This window comes from Ambystoma mexicanum, chromosome 12, assembly GCF_040938575.1.
Source record: "Ambystoma mexicanum isolate Mex_15411 chromosome 12, UKY_AmexF1_1, whole genome shotgun sequence".
NCBI classification, from domain to species: Eukaryota; Metazoa; Chordata; class Amphibia; order Caudata; family Ambystomatidae; genus Ambystoma; species Ambystoma mexicanum.
In genome coordinates, this window is record NC_090936.1 from 1,056,422,935 (window position 1) to 1,056,439,263 (window position 16,329).

Here is a 16,329-nt window from a genome sequence, read left to right on the forward strand (position 1 = left end):
CTCTGTTTAAGCCTGTATATCACATCTGGAAAGAGAATAGACTGAGCACAAAGTCACTGTGTACTTCAGGTTTGATAACTGACTTCTCCAATCCAGCGCCATAGCTACTTACAGCACTTTTCCTAACATAAGACGTGCTACTCCTGCATGATTGCACATGCTGATGGAATAGAAAATGTACAAACATCAGAACGCCAATATTTGAATGGCAGTAAATCCGCAGTTGCTTGTTTAGTGCCTGTGTGATGAATTCAGATTGTGCAAAATGGGTGTTCTCGAGCGAAATATGAAGTTTAGTGCAACATAAGCTCTCCCAAATAAGATTCCCTGAAACAGTGCATGGTGATGAATAATCCTTTTGGGTGAAGACTTTTGGACTTACTTTTTGGCTCCTATGCATTGATTGACCCCAAGGGGCTTAAGTGGATGCCTGCCGTCTTGCTACAAGGCTTGGAACAGTGGGTGATCCCTAGTTTTGTGGAACTCAATGGCTGCTAAACATAGCCTTTGACTCTAGGCATCTGATACTTGTATCAAAAGCCACTGATTTTAGCAACTATTGCCTCCAATATTCTGGATTACCACTCCTTTTCGTGGTCAGTTAAATACACAATATGATAAGTCTCTGATTTACCCTCACTTTCCCGTTCTGTTCATGATCCTTAATGAGTTTACTGTTTCCACTGCAAAAAGATGGATCTGTTCTAAATGTTTTTCTTCAGTTTTGATTGTATGTATTTGGTGCTAAAAGGATTGATTGGAATACTTATAGTTGTGCGTCACTTGATAACTTCTGCTTTCCCCACAACGTTGTCACATTTGTTAAATCTATTTTTAAGTTTTTAGATATTGCAACCATCAGATCTATATAATTTTTAGGGCTATCAAAAATTCCCCCTGCATTATGTTCTATGGATTAAACACTTCACTGAAGCTTAACTAGAGAGCTGTACCAAATTCTAACCCCAATTCTGGGTGCATGTGCCTCCAGTAGTTATACATATTTGTTTTGGTACCTGTACTTTTTAAAGGGAGCAGAAGATGTGTACTTGTTTGTCATAAGATCGTTGTAATGCTGTTAAAACCTAAATGACCAATTGAACAATATCCCTGATGGCCAACTGAAACCGAAACTTTAATGAAAAATCTTGCACTCCATATCCATAGTAATAAACAGATTTGTCCTTAAAGCCTCAAATATTGCTGCATGGTGTACCTTGAGCGATAACCGGCATGGGAATTAAATGCCTGTTCCTTGGCTCTACAGATGTTTTGGGCTACAATTCCCATGATCCCTTGCCATTGACTATGATGGAAGGGAGTGATATCACAGAGTTGTAGTCAAAACATCTGGAGCTACTTAAGCACCACCAATACGCTCAAACTAAATTTTTCATTGGAGCACAGCTAGGAGGGAGATGACTGGTGAGGAGGGGGACACATCTTGTGGGTGTTTGGATGTTTACAGACACATTGACCTCTCATAGGCGTGCTAATCCCTATGGCTAGTCCCACCCACAACCTGCCTTTCCATTCCCAAAACACATCCTCCTGGCATTAGTTTAAAACTCCAGGCCAAACGTGATTGTTCCTTATTATGTGGCCAGGACTGGAAAAGCTCCAGCACCCCTTGTACATTCCAGAGGACTGAGTACCGGGCAGTAGTAGGCCCAACTATCCATATGCCTTTCATATGATGGACCAGATGACGTTCTCAGATATTGACCCATCGCTCTATCATGCGCCACTGAAATGGCCAAGTGATCTGTATTTCCAGACCTCTTAGCCTCACACACTTTTCTTTCAGAAGCCAGGAAGTTCAGAACGGCTGCTGCAGGGTCCAAAACGGGATGCTGATCTTGTTCCAGACTACTCCGGAGTGAGCAGGCTGCCCTGTAACACTTAAGCAGATTGAGTCCATCTGTCCTGAATGATGCTCTACACTTTCCCTGAGATAATCCAGCATGCCCTGAAATCCTCAATGTCCTCTTACCAGAGATTAGCCCTGCATAAGAGGGTAAGGGAGATCAGCGAGTTCCCTCTGGGGACAAATGCTCTGGGGAGGACTGATTGGAAAGTCAGAGGAAAGTTCCAAAAGTACTGGAAACCATACTTGCGTCATCCACCAAGTACTAACTACCACCATAAGCAGCGCCAGCTCCGGGCGAGCTTTGACAAGTATTTGGGCCACCATCATAAATGGCAGAGAGGCATAATTCATCCCTTGCTTTCCTGCAGCCTTGGAAGGATCTGCTGCATAATCTTGGTCCGACTTTATGCTGAAGATGGGTATTGAGATGTGATGTAAACGGGTAGTCAACCATGGACCCCACTGATTATACAATGTCCCAAATAGGTGCTTGTCTGGCCTAAAGTTGATGTGGTACCTTTAATTTCAGTTTGCCCCAACATTGCACAGTCCTGGCATGAACTGCGCTGTCTTCCAGAGGCCAAAGATCTGACAATATTTGACAACTATTAGAAGCAAGAAGCGCTCCTTTTAGAATCTAGGTGATATACGGGTCAACTAAAATGTTGGAAGGATGCAGCAGTTGACCTTTTCTTTGGTTAAGGATTGTGTTGCAAAAGAAACCTCCAAGAGATCCTAGCAGTTTGTACTGCAGAGACCATTTTCCCCCATATGTCAGTTGACTGCAACAGGCTCCCCAGCTAGATCTGTTTGCATTGCACTCTTATCACCATGTCTGGGGTCGAGCCAAAGGTTTACCCCCTTTTCAAGTCTCCCATGTGTTTCAGTCACTGCTGGAGTCCACTTTTGCCTCTTCTGAAGGGAAGAGTACCTGCATGTAAGACATGTTGCAGTGAAGGTCGGAAACGTTTGAGTAGTCACTGCAAAGCTTATGGAAAGGTGGCCTGGACAGATATCCAACTGCATATTACCCTCGCCAGACATTCTCTTTCCACGAGGAGAGTTCTCTCCCCTGAACGCCCATACTTTCTCTGAGGGAAGTTTCAAAGTATCAATAGCCACAAGAAAACCCATAACCTATGACCGAGCATAGTTGGATTTTGTACAATTGACCATTTCCTGAAAGTGTATTTACCACCATGTGTCTGTGCCTCTTGTGTTTTTTGGCCTGCAACATGAAAATGATCATGCATATTAGGTGCTCACTGAGCAACACCATTGCTAGTTCATTTAATAACACCACAGTGCCAACAAGTGCCTGAAGGGTAGGCTCGCAAACGATCAAAATTGTCCTGCCACTGAAACTGCAGAATGTGGTAGTGTTGGCAGTAGATTGGGATAGAGAGAGAAATGTCATGCTGGAAGAAAGATGTCCATGAGCATGTGGTTGCTCCCATCCTGAAATGCTGGTAGCAGATCCAGTCGTTGTCGATCTCAAGTTGATGACTGCAAGCATGTTATGCTTTCTTATTAGAAAGAGGTTGCTGATAAACGCTGATGGTGACACATTGTGGGTACAGTGGTCCCTTTCTGAGACAAATTCTATCTGTCCTTTACTGTCCTATCTTCCCATGGCAAAACTATAGTAATGGGAACCCAGTCTTCTCTGGAAATGAATAATTCCACGTGAAAACCCCTCATTGACTGTCAGACCTAGGCATATCCTAATAAGGCATACAGTTGTGTGTGAACAGCACTGTCCGACCTATCACCATTGCCGTGCAGTGAACACGCAACTGAAGTCTGGCTGCTTGTCTCCAGTTATGTCTGTTCCATTGCAGTGCCGGAGTTGGAAGTAGAGCTCTAATTTATAATCTTGCCTATACTGGTAGGCAGCACCTGTGTCGCTCTGGGACCTTCTATGCAGGTGATAGAGCAGCCCCTTCCTCTCTAGGTTCTGGAGAAAATCCTGAATGATACAACTTTTTTTTTTAGTACTTTCTCTAGGGCCATGTATGTCCCTCTGAATTTGGTAATCTTTTACTCCTACGTCCCGTCCCCTTTCTGCCATACTTAACAGGGGTTGCACAAGATCTCCTGTGGTGGGCCTGCGACGACAACATTCTGAAAGGAGAACCTTTTTGGCAACCATAGTCTGAGAGAACTGTAGTGACGGATGCCTCAATCATGGGTTGGGGAGCGCACGCCAACGATCTGACAATCGGCGGTCTCCATCGGAGTCCAAACTACACATCAATTTTTTGTAGCGGTGAGCAATCAAACTGCACTGAAGGCTTTTCTGCCTTCTGTACGGGGAAAGAATGACCCGATAATCGGACAACACAGTGGCCATGTACTACCTCAACAGGAGAGGTCTACGGTCACTAACACTGTAGAGAGGCAATGCAGCTCTGTTTCTGGGCAATTCAAGAATGAATCTATCGGCTGTTCACCTAGCCAGAGAGGAGTACACAGCAGTGGGTGCTCTGGTCAGGCAGAGCACAGTCGCTCACAAGTGGTAACAAGCTCAGGAAGTCCTTAAAGGGATATTCACGCTTTGGGGAACCCCTCAAGTGGATCTGTTCGCGACCAATGTCAACCGGAAGGGTGAACTGTTCTGCTCCAGGGAATTTTCCTCTAGAGGAGCTCTAGGAGACGCGTTAGTGGTGGACTGGGAGTGTCCACTCTTATACACGCTTCCCATCCCCGTCATTCCTCACGTGATCGGGAGGTTGAGAAACTTTGAGAAATCCATGATCCTAATTGCTCCGGATTGGCCCACGAGGATGTGGTACCCGGACGTGTCCATCTGCCCTCCAATAAGTCTTCCACAAAGAGGACCTTCTTTCACGAGAGTAGGGCGGGTTCTCCACCCAGAGGTCAACACACTCGGCATTCACGCATAGTTTCTGAGAGGCTGAGGTACAAGGATTGGGAACTCGTGGATGATATAATGGAGATTTTGCTTTGGTCCAGAAGGCCAGCAATAAAGTCTTTGTACCACTGCCATTGGAATACATTCTGCAGCTGGTGCAGAAATAAGCATGTTGATCCTTTTCTATGAAAAACACCATAGGTGTTATCTTTTCTGCTGCATTTGGCCAATCTGGGGCTCCAGGTTGGAACCATTAAAGGTTATTTAGCATCGCTTTCCATCTTCAAGTGCTCATCTAAAGAATAGTCATATTTTGAAATTCCTTTGGCGGTACAATTGCTTAAGGGACTCACTAATGTGTTCCCTCGATGTCCTTTTCAGGTTCCGGTTTGGGACCTTAATCTTGTTTTAAGGTTTCTCATGTGTACACCATTTGAACCACTCCGTTCATGTCACTTAAGACTGAGTTGCAGGCACTATCTTCTAAACCACCTTTTACGGTCATTCGTAAGGACAAGGTTGTCCTTGAGGTCAAAGCTTCATTCCTACCTAATATTATATCAGATTTTCATTTGAGACAAAAGATAGTATTACCTACATTTTACCCTCCATCTCATCCAGGCACGAGGAGGAGAGACTTAACAGACTCGACCCAGAAAGAGCTCTGAGTTTCTATATTTCAAGGATGTCAAAGTTTTGGTTAGATGACCAACTGTTTATAGGATGCACGGGTCATAGACTGGGACAGGCTGTAACTAAGCAAACCTTGTCCAGATGGATTATTTTGGCTATTACTGAATGCTATAGGCTGGCCGGGAAAGATCCCCCAGAAGGCTTGAGAGCTTATTCCACTAGGGGCATCGCTACTACTTCTCTTCTGCAAACAAGTGTTCCTATAAAAAATATTTGTGAGGCAGCCACTTGGTCAACCATTCACTTTTAAAAAGCATTACTGCTTTGATTCCACCTTAAGTCAGGATGGAAGCTTTGGGAAAGCAGTACTTCATTCGGTTCACAACAACCCTTGATGCCAAAATTCTTACTCCTCCGCCAAAACTAATACTGCCTTAGGAGTCTATCAAAGATGAGGAATACGTGGGAGGATACAATCCATTTGAAGAACAAGTTACTTACCCCTGGTAACGTTCTTTCGACTGGATGTTCCTCCCACATATTCCTCATCGCGCCTCCCAGCCTACCCGCAGTAGAATGTCCATGTTATTGCAGTTTACTCTCCTTCAGAGTCTGATATGGTCTAGACCACATTAAGGGGGGTAGTTCTACTGTAAGTATGACACGAAAAAACAGAACTGAAGACAGCGGGTGCTGCACATGCTACATGTACCTTTGATATCCTCGAGACTGAGGCCCTGAAGGGACATCGAGTTGACCGCATCGCCCTCTGGCGAAAAGATTTTCCGAAGCAGCTGAAGCTGTATATTGGAGATAACAAAGATGAGGAATATGTGGGAGGAACATTGTTGGGGAGAATTCTCAGAAATGTGACAATTCCCTCTACCTTAGAGCCCCCCAGCAACTTTGCTGGATTTTGAAGAATTTATTTTTTAACCTGGAGAGAGAGAGACCTTTTTTCCCCACTCTCTCATGTATTTTAATGTGATTTTTATACTCTGTTTCCCTTTTGGTTTTGGAGTCTGACAAACTCCATAGGCACCATCTTTTACATTGTGGCACACAGCATCTTTAGTGCGGTGACACAGGGAAGTCTTCGATTTCCTCAAGGTTTAAATACCTTCTCTGGAATAAACTACTGTTTCCCAGAGCAGTAAAGTAATATTGACTTTACTTACATTTGTAACTTTCTATACCCAGCACACACTATCTTACAATAGGGTGCTGGAGGGCTTACCCAGTATCCTCTTTTGTTTAACTTCTCATGTAACCTTTTTATGTTACCCTTTGCTCACTGAATGGCTGGTGGCAGTGTTTCGTTTTTATTACCGTGGTGTGCATTTACCGCGGGCTGCGTTCGCAGCTGCAGTAAAGCACCCAAGGGTGCCATTTTGTCAAAATGGCCCTGGCCGTCTTTTTTCGCCATTTCTTTGTGGAAAGGTCCTTCTTGAGATTTACTCTGCGCGCCAAACCAGGTTTGGTCCCTTTGTGCGTTTTTGCCTTTGGCGGGATTCACGAGTGAAGCCCGCCTCTGGCTCCAGGGTGTCTGGGGTAGGCAGGAAGTGAGCGAGGAGACCAAAACACCCTGTGCTTAGTCTCCTAGGAGACCCAAATGCACTCTGTGATGATTGGCTGGCTGACTGTCAGGTATGGACAGCCACCCTGCTTGGTGATTGACAGCTAGGCTGGAATGAAAGGGAGAGAACTGTATAAAAGGCGAGTCTTTTGGCTTGGAAGGCAGTCGACCACTGGATGAGGGAACCGAAGAAGAACTTGGAGGATGCCTGCTACAACTCCTGGACCGTTGGTTTGCCCGGATGCGGGACCCCAGAAGCAAGGAAAGTCCATCTCGACAGCCAGGAAACGCAGTGTTGCTATTTGCGGTAGACAAGAGGAGCTGAAACACTGAACAGCCACTGAAAATGAAGTTTGCCGGATGCAAGTTTTGACCGTCCCAGTGCAGGTGTCCCCCAACGTCCTCCCTCTTGTCTCCACGACTGAGGCCCAGGAACAGTGAGAGCTGCACAGGAACAGGAGTAATCTGCTGCATCCTTTCTCCATTTTAAAGGTACTGTACAAAGTCTAAGAGAACTTGCCTCTTGCGGTAGCGTTGCTTGCATCTTCTACTACTCACAAGTCTAACGGCTTGTGGCCCTACATTGATTCATCTTTTTCTTCAAAGACTTCTGAAACATTGTGCAAAGACTTTTCTACTTACCTTCAAAGAAGTGCTTCAGCCCATATAGACTCTTGCCTATTGACTTTGGCTTAGCCTGTTTTAACTGAATGACTTATTGGGGGGGGGGTGTCTGAAAGCATTTGCTTGCATAAGTAATATGTGTGGTATCGTGTTTGCTGTAATAATCCTTTCCCTTTTTGCTTGCTCTTAACTAAATCTGAATGCCAATAGTAATACATTAATGTCAACAGCACCCTAGCAATTGAAGTCACCTGTCGGTGTAGGTCTCTGTTGTATACCATCCCAAATGGGTATTTACTGGTTCTGAACTTGAGAGTGTATAATGTTGACGTATATTTGTGTGGTGTTTTACAGTGCTCCCTTCTGAGGAAGGCTTATATTAACTGACTGGTAAATAAATTAATCGATTGTTTTATCAAGAAACCCTGTGTGTAAGTGTCTGCTTGAATACCTGTCACTGTGAACCTCTGTGTAACTCCCCTACAGCTTACATTGACCCCTCTTGAGATAAGCCTGGCTACTCGTCCACACTACCCACCTGTGTAGTACAGACTTATACCAAAGGTTGGGTTACTACTGCCAGGAGGTCAGGGTTGTTGTAGTGCACCCCAAGGGTACTTCATACAATCTTGCATAACAAACATCCAGTCAAAATAACGTTACCAGGGGTAAGTAACTTGTTCTTCTGAGTGCATAATTTCTCTGGAATCCATGGCCCCATCTGACGGTGGTCACGGATGCATCCCTTAAAGGCTGGGGCGCGAACCTGTTAGGCTTGATTAGTGGACTTTGGACTCAGTTGGAAACCTGCGAGTACATACAGTCTGAACCTAGTTGACTCCCTTGCCTCGGTGTAGGGCAAGTGTGTGCTGGTCTTAACAGATCAAAGAGTGGCCATGCACTACCTCAACAAGCGGGGTGGGGTAGGGTCGTTTGCACCCGGATCTCAGTAGCCTGAAGCTTCATGATTGGCTGCTGAGAGTCTGAGATGTAGCTGAGACACATCCTAGACATGCTCCTCAACTAGGAGGCCTGCCACTAAATCCATTTATGCCTGCAGGTGGCATAAAGCCTTGGCATGGTGTTTGGGAAGAGATCTGGACTCTTATTTGTCCTACCTCTTCAGTTCTGGATTTTCTGCTTTCTTTGGTCTTGGGCCTGCAAATTGCCACTGTGAAGGAGTATCTAGCTGCCTTTTTTGCATTCAAGAAGATCCTGGAGCAGGGATCTTTCTTTACTGTGCCCACTGTTATGCAATTCTTGCGGAACATGTGCAACTAGTTTCCACCACACCAGTTAGTTATTCCTGCGTGGGATTTAAATTCAGTTCTGACTTTTTATATGGGTGCTACATTTGAGCCACTGCATTTATGGTCATTAACGTTGCTTACCCTTAATATGAACTTTCTGGAAGCCATCATTTTCAGGAGACTGGTGAGTGAGCTCCTGGCGTTCTGTTGAAACCTCCCTTGTTTTTTTCAAGGACAAACAGACTTTGAGAGTGAGACCACCCTCCCTCCCCCGGGCTGCTTCGAACTTTCATCTCTCTCAGAAGATCCATATTCCTGTGTTCTTTTTTTCCTCTGCATTACCCTTCCAAGATGTCGGAGCGATGGCATCTTTGTAGGCTATCAGCTACTACATCTCTCAGACGATTGACGTTCTGAAAGATGACCAGCTTTGTGTTGGTTATGCTGGTGCGCATGCTTCCAGCGCTGTGACTAACCTGGCCATGTCAAGGTGGATCATCCTCTGTTTCTCGGAATGCTATGATAAAGGAGTCCTCGGGTCTCGGGTCCCATTCAACCAGGCATTTTGCTGCTTCCTCTGCCCTGTTGTGGCTGTTTGTCAAGTGAACACGTGGGCCTTAGTGGGCATTTTTGCAAACTGCTGTTTGGAATCCTTGTAAGGGCACTAGGCGTTGTTCGGTCTAGCAGTCCTCCAGAGTTTTCTATTGTAGGTGGTGTCTACTTACTATCCTCCTTCTCCAGCATGGGGTCTGGCATGGATTCACATGCTCATGAATATTCCCCGTCGTCAGGTCGGGAATCCTTGGTAAAGAAAAAATCAGTATCAGTTTCGTTTCTGATCTGTCTTTCTTAGTAGTAATCAATCACTGGTCTCTGGGTCATACTGCCTCCAGCCAATGACTGCCCTCTCCCTAAGCCCCACCTCTGGCAGCCATCCTCAGATTTTTACCGCACTCTCAAGTGTTGGGAGTCCTCGTGTTTAGCTTTCGAGCTTTTTGCTGCGTGTTCATGCTTTTTCAAAGAGATTTTCTAATTTTTTGTCAATTAGAGCCTCAAGCTCCACCGTGTCCACATCCGGTCAACGGGGACCCGTTTCGGATTTTCTACGCCCCTCAAGGGTGAAGTTTTCGTCGAGTTACGCTTCTTGGAGTCCAGAAGTTTCTGCGGCCTACCCAGACATGGCCCAGGAGAAAGGAAAGTCGATGCCCGGAAAGCTGTTCAGGGTTTGCCCTGGATGCCAGCTGCAGAATGTGTTTAAGGAGGACGAGCACTCAAAATGTCTCTACTGCCTTCATGAGGACAAAACGCACGTGGAGAAGGTCTGTGCGTTTTGCGGGAACATGTCGGAACGGACCATCAAGGACCGACACCTTCGTCTCTCCAACTGGCTGGAAGGAAAGAGCCCATCAGGTGAGAAGAAGTCTGAGTGGTCTTCTAAGTCCTGTGAGGGCGACCTGGCGACGGGGGCCCAACAGAAGGCAAAGCACTGCGAGTCCGCGGGCACCGGGAGCGCCGAACGGTCGGGCTCCTCGGCTGCCAGGCAGGGCGCATCCTCTCCAGCGCCATCAACCATGAGCCAACGATCTGGCTCAGGGAAGAGGAAGGCCGAGAACCCAGAGAAGCTTCTGGAGAGGCCCAGGTCGATCTCAAAGGATCCAGCCGAGGGGCACCGAGGCGGTGACCCTCCCCCCCAAGGTGAAGGCCACAGGCCCGCAGAAGGTGGTGAAGGCCTTGATTCACCCGGCCAAGGCCTCTATCGAGGAAGTCGCGGCAGCCCTGGTGCAGCCTGAGGAGGCTACACCAGTGGAGGCGACCTCAGGGCCCAGAGTTTCCCTGCCACCGCGGAGGGAAGCCTCTTTTAGGCCCATCGAGAAGACCCCCGTGAAGACCCCGGCGGAAAAAGAGGGGGGGGAGCCCGGTTGCCATTGTGGACACGGACACAGCCTCTGAGGGGGAACTGGTTGAAGTCTTGGAGGGCCTTGATGAGGGCGTCGAAGAGGCCCGGTCCCACGGGAGGGATCCCGACGAAGGGGACGAAGGGGACGACGAGAGCGCCGGCGAGGTTCCTAGTCAACCGTCGCACCTGGAGCCGCAGGACAACTCGGCGGCCATTTTGTTGGCAATACAATCCTTATGTTCGGAGATAAGGATGAGATTGCCCCTACCACCGACGGAGAAGCCGGAACCAGGCCCGACGGAGGAGACAGAGCCAGGCCCGTTGGGAAGTCCCCCAAACAAGAGAAGACGGACCCATCCAGCCCTGCATTTTCAGCCCTCGCAGCCTGCTCAGCCTTTGCCCACGTCCCCCGTACCTGGGGAGGACACGGGAACGGACACGACCACGACGAGTACGGATGACGATTGGACGGAGCTCCCATCGCCTCCAGCCCGGGCTTCCCCGCCCGACGAGATTGGGTCTTTCCACGCTATGATCGCCAGAACATCTGAGCTTTTTCAGCTCTGCCCCGAAGAGAAGGAAGGAAGGTTTCCTTTACCAACGGCGCGAGGCCAAGAGGAAGACAGTCCTTGCCGTGCCTCTGCTGGATGACATCTGGGACGAGGGTCTCACCCTTCTCAAGAACCCGTCTACGACGCCTGCCAAGAGGGATCGGTACGAGAAGAAGTACAGGGTCCCCGACGCAGCACCTTTGTGCCTTAGGGCGCAACCGACCCCCGACTCGGTCGTCTCAGCAGCGGCCAAGACGAAAGCGGGGGTGGGGGCATCGGCCTCAACGTCAACTTCCCCGGCGAAGGAAAGAAGCTGGATGCAATGGGACGAGTTATCTCGTCTGCGGCAACAACGATTAAGGTGGCCAACGCCCTCGCGATCGTGGCCCGCTACGACAGGGAGTTATGTTCAAGATCGCCCCCCTGTTGGACTTCCTACCGGACGACAAGAGGGCTGAGGCCCTGGAGATCTTGCAAGAAGGTGAGATGGCGTCGGACCATGCCATTACGGTGGCAACGGACATTGCCGACACCGGTTTCCGCCAGCTAGGCAACAGTGTTTGCCTCAGACGACGAGGGTGGCTCAAGGCGACAGATTTCCGCCAGGACGTACAAGCCAAGGTTTTGGACATGCCGTTAGACGGGAACAACCTGTTTGGGAACACAGTGGATGAGTCCCTCCAAGCCATCAAGGCGGACACGGAGACAGCTAAGGTCCTGGGAGTTTTCCAGCAATTAAGGCCATCCTTTCGGAGCTCGGGAGGCAAGCAGGGTGCCTCCAAGGGATTCGGCGATGGCTCCTCTACGTACCGCCAAGCGGCCCGCTCCTCGTCGCAGGAAGCCTATAGAGGACGAGGCAAGTGGGGTAGATCCTGCCATCGTCGCCAGGGAGCCCCACAGAAGCACCCCGGTGGGAGGCCGGCTGGCGAAGTTAGTCAGCGTGTGGGAGTCCATCTCCACCGACCGGTGGGTGTTGGGACGCCCTGGCCCAGGGGCACGCGCTCGAATTTCTAAAGTGCCCCTGCATTCCTCCCGTGGCCAGGAAAGAAAATCACGTCCCTCAACTGCTGTTGGAGGTAAGGGCGATGCTCAAGAAAGGTGCCATCGAGCTCGTCCCAAAGAGGCTCCGGGGCTCCGGAGTATACTCAAGGTACTTCCTTGTGAAAAAGAAGACAGGAGGGTGGCGACCCATCCTAGACCTGCGACGACTGAACAAGTACATCAAGGCACAGAAGTTCCGGATGGTCACCCTCCAGCACGTGCTGGGACAGCTGGAGGAGGGCGATTTCCTGTCGTCGTTGGATTTGGAGGATGCATACTTTCACATTTCCATTCTAAAAGGACACCAGAAGTTCCTCAGGTTCGTGGTCCAAGGGCGGCACTACCAGTTCAAGGCCCTCCCATTCGGATTGAAGTCGGCACACAGGGTTTTCACCAAGTGCCTCGCTCCAGTGGCTGCGCCTGCAGGGGATCCACGTCTACCCCTACCTGGACGATTGGCTCATCCGCGCAAGGACAAGGGAGCTCGCCGTAGAACACACTGCGAAGACAGTCCAGCTGCTCACGGACCTGGGGTTCTCCTCAACTTCCCCAAGTCCCACCTGGTCCCCTCTCAAGTCGCACTGTTTCAGGGAGCCAAGCTCGACACAGTGGCACGTCTGGCCTCGCTGTCGGAGGAAAGGACAAAGGCCATTTTAGGCAAGGTGCAGTGTCTGCTGGCCACGGACGTGGCCAGAGTGAGGTCCATCAAGTCCCTCCTCGGGATGATGTCCTCTTGCATTTATCTCGTGTGCCTGTGCAGACTTCGAATGCGCCCTCTACAGGAGTTCCTCGCCGCCCGCTGGATTCAAGCGACGGGCAGCTTCGAGGACAGGATCCCTCTCAACGAGACCTTCCGACGAGCGATCCGGTGGTGGGGCACCCGCGCTCTAGCGGCGGGGACAGACTTTCAGACCCCAGCCCACCAAGCGACGGTGATGATGGACGCCCACACCGGAGATCTTCACGCGAGACGCCTTTGGCTCCCGGAGAAGCCGCTCCACATCAACATCCTGGAGCTCCGGGCAGTGTTCTGGGACCTCAGGGCCTTTCTCCCGTCCCTCAAGGGCAAGGTGGTGAGGATCTTCACCGACAACACCACCACGATGCTCTACATCCGGAAGCAGGGCAGACCCAGATCCCCGGCCCTATCCAAGGAAGCCCAGGACCTGTGGCATTGGGCCGTTGCTCAAGGGATGTTTCTGGTGCCGTTTCATCTGGCAGGGATAAAAAACACCATCGCTGACGCTCTCAGCAGAGAGCTGCGCTCGTGCCACAAGTGGGAACTACACCAGGATCAAGTGGACCGACTCTTTCAGCGATGGGGCAAACCCCAGATCGACCTGTTTGCGAAAGCGACAAACTCCAAGTGCCAGAGGTTCGCCAGCAGGTTATCCCAAACGAGGAGCATGGGCGATGCTTTCTCGTTCCCCTGGGACGACCTGTTCCTATATGCGTTTCCTCCGTTGCCGTTGCTGCTCGGACTCATCAACCAGCTCAAGAGGTCCCGGTGCAGAATGATCCTCGTCGCACCGGCGTGGCCGAGACAGATCTGGTTCCCGGACCTTCTGGACTTGTCAGCGTCCCCACCAGTCAAGCTGTCGACAGACGCAGATCTTCTCTCCAGAGAAGGAGGTGCAATTCTTCATCACGACCCGTAGTTGCTGAATTTGCAGGCTTGGCTCCTGCAGCACTAGAGTTTGAAGGATACGATATCCTGGCCGACTGCAGAGAGGTTCTTGCGAAGGCTAGGGCGTCCTCAACTCTCAAGTGCTACGGACATAGGTGGAAGAGGTTCTCGATCTGGTGCCGTGCACAGAAGATTAACCCTCTGCGGATTACGGCCCCACAAGTATTTCCGTACCTTCTGTTGCTAGCCAAAACTGGACTATCTCATGCTTTGATCAAGATACACCTGGCAGCGATTTCCCGATACACCAGGACTACAGGGCGGTCATCCCTGTGGTCTCATCGCCTGGTTAAGGAATTTATGAAGGGACTGTTTCAATCATTCCCGCCTGTCAAGGGGCCAGCCCCGGCGTGGGAGCTCAACGTGGTGCTGACCAGGCTCATGGGTCCGCCATTCGAGCCATTGCATTCGGCCCCGTTGAAGTTTGTCGTGGAAAACGGCGTTCCTGGTGGCATCACCTCCGCACGACGCGTGGGAGAGATCCAGGCACTATCCTGCAAGCCTCCATACCTGACCTTTCACGATCCGAGGGTAGTGCTGAGGACCCACCCCTCCTTCATGCCCAAGGTGCCATCGGACTTCCATCTCAATGAGCCCTTGGTGTTACCAGTCTTTTTCCCTTCGTCACCGGCCAAGAGGACTTTGCACTTGTTGGATGTAGCTAGAGCGCTGAAGTTCTACATGGACCGAACAAAGAGTTTTCGGAGGACATTACAGCTGTTTGTGAACTTTGGACCTGTGAACCAAGGGAAGGCTCTCTCAAAGGCTTCCATTTCCAGATGGCTCTCCGCTGCATCATGCACTGTCATTGGTTGGCGAACTGACTGTTGCCTGGCCGTCCGAGAGCCCATTCGACCAGAGCGGTCGATACTACCACAGCGTTCTTGTCTGGTGTGCCACTGCTGGACATCTGCAGGGCTGCTACGTGGAGGTCGACGCACACCTGCACGAGATTCTACTGCGCCGACCGGGATTCCAGGGTCGGCCAAGCAGTGCTGCGCAACCTGTTCGCTTAAGGTGATCCTGGTGAGGAGGTAAGAAATGCTTAATGTTGAGTTTTATGTAATGCTTGATGTTGAGCCTTGCCACCTCCCGTGGTTGTGCATGTGTGTACTGCTATGTATTCTTATATTCATGAGCATGTGGATCCATGCCAGACCCCATGCTGGAGAAGGAACAAGTTACTTACCTGTAACTGTTGTTCTTCAGCATGGGTCTGGCATGGATTCACATGCAAACCCTCCCTCTTACCCCTCTGCGGCTCTTCACTTGGTCATACTGCCACTTTACGTGCTACCAAATCTGAGGATGGCTGCCAGAGGCGGGGCTTAGGGAGAGGGCAGTCATTGGCTGGGGGCAGTATGACCCAGAGACCAGTGATTGGTTACTACTAAGAAAGACAGATCAGAACCGAAACTGATACTGATTTTTTCTTTACCGGGGATTCCCGGCCTGACGACAGGGAATATTCATGAGCATGTGGATCCATGCCAGACCCATGCTGGAGAACAACAATTACAGGTAAGTAACTTGTTCCTTCTTCCAGGTCTACATACTGCTATGGGAGTCTATCATAGATGTGGAATTCATGGGAGAAGGGGAATACATTAAAGAACAAATTGCTTACCTCTCTTGAACATGCTTTCTGATGTATGCTCATCCCATAGATTCCTCCTTGCCTCCCAGCCGGCCCATCTTGGTGACATGTAATTTCATGTCTAACCGTGCTTAAAGCGGCATATTTGCGCCATGGAACAAGCCTCGATGCATATGCAGACTCAAAATTTAGTCAATGCGAGAAATGCACATTACATTCAGGTGAGGCAAAGCTAAAGTTTTCATAATTGTACATTGAACAGAAAACCGTATTTTCATCCGAGAGTCTTGTACGAGAGCCAAGTGACCTTGGTATTAGAACACTGCGTCATGCTAGTGTGTAAACATTCCCTTAGACTGCTCTCCAGGCTTTCTGCAATGAGCATCGAGTGTTCCGATGAATAGTAAACCAACTGAGAGAGCAATATGACAGAACTGCAAAGTTACAAAAAGACTACATACCTTCCTGTGGAATCTTATGCTGTCAGGCAGCTTTTTATAGTGGGTGAAAGATACGTTAGCGTTGTTCTTAGTACACGCAATCTTTTGGCTTCTCGCAGGAAAGACGACGAGAATGGATATTGAACTTGTTTACCCAACTTGAAGCTGCTGCTAAACTTCAAGCTACTACCCAACTTCGAGCTACTGACTGATAAATTTGCTAATAGTAGGCATTAACAGTGAGAGCCCTGAGAATATTAAAAGGGCTACGTTTGAGCTGAGGGACAT

At 49.4% G+C, this 16,329-nt stretch overlaps 1 protein-coding gene across 7 annotated transcripts in view; it reads left to right on the plus strand.

Annotated features, from left to right (window-relative positions):
• Window positions 1-16,329, plus strand: part of NRF1 (nuclear respiratory factor 1) — a 705,079-nt gene that overhangs the window by 499,309 nt on the left and 189,441 nt on the right. The gene's annotated exons all lie outside the window — the stretch shown is intronic.